The sequence below is a fragment of the Atta colombica genome, unplaced genomic scaffold, assembly GCF_001594045.1.
Source record: "Atta colombica isolate Treedump-2 unplaced genomic scaffold, Acol1.0 scaffold140, whole genome shotgun sequence".
NCBI classification, from domain to species: Eukaryota; Metazoa; Arthropoda; class Insecta; order Hymenoptera; family Formicidae; genus Atta; species Atta colombica.
In genome coordinates this window covers 644,664-645,860 of record NW_017259229.1, presented here as the reverse complement: position 1 = coordinate 645,860, position 1,197 = coordinate 644,664, and positions in this window count along the sequence as shown.

The window sequence follows — 1,197 nt, the reverse complement described above, 5'->3', positions numbered from 1 at the left end:
CTCTCTCTCTCTCTCTCTCTCTCTCTCTCTCTCTCTCTCTCTCTCTCTCTCTCTCTTTCTCCTCGTGTTTATTTCGCAAGCAATCTGAAGAAACATAAACAAGACCAAGCAAAGGCACATCCGACCGAGAGAGAAATAAATGTTGAATCTCGTGTGAGGTGTCTATTTATCTTTGTGATCCCGGTTTCCTGCACTGGAAAAAGAGTTTGATTGCATTAATTGGAATTCTAGTTGAAAATGAACAAGAATTTTCTGGTTGAATCTGCCATAATTCTAGTTAAAATAATTAAAATTCTGATATGATAATAATGATAAAAATTTCTGATTTGCTCATTTTCACATTTTTGTCAGTGTGACTATTCTGAATATTCTTTTGGTACATTATTACTTAACACAATCTTGCTTTTTCCCTTGTTGTGTTGGAAAAGAATAATTAAAACGAGAACACGTTCCCGATGTATACGCACGCACGTGTCACCTGATGACTATTTCCGGCCACTTCCGCGAAGGCGTTATTCTCGGTTATTCTCGTTTGTCGCGATCACTTTCTGCCAAATGGGTCGCTGTGCCTACAGAGCTATTTACTTCGATTCTTCATCGGGGACGTTTATTAATAGATTTCACAAGAGTTTAATTTCTCTGTGAGATTCTTTTTTTATTTTTTGTGATCTTAACATTATAAAAAATTTGTTGCGAAAAATATAACCACATTAGCAGTATGTTAAACATTGAAATTATGAAACGCTCAGCGTTCAGATTTAAGCCTAAATATCCAGAGAAAAGATTTCTTTGATTTAAAGAAATGTTTCTTTGCTGTATGGTTGAAGAAAAAAATTTTTTTGATTTAAACATTATTTTTTTAAATCAAATAAATTTTATTTGAAAAATAAATTTTATTTTAAAAAATAATGTTTAAATCAAAGAAATGACATTCACAAATCAAAGAATTTTTTTCTTTGACCATATAGCAAAGAAACATTTTTATCGAAGAAATCTCTCTCTGGATGTACAAAATCATCTTGATTTTTAATATCTGTTTGTCAAGAACATTTTGATGAATTCATGAAAATTTTCTATCGTTTTTAAACTGTCTTGATCGCCGACAGCAGTCGCTTGAGAGTCAATAACGATATTATCAACAGGAAACATGTATGATTGCAGGCGGATCTATTAGAGGGGAGATTGAACCCGGCTCGA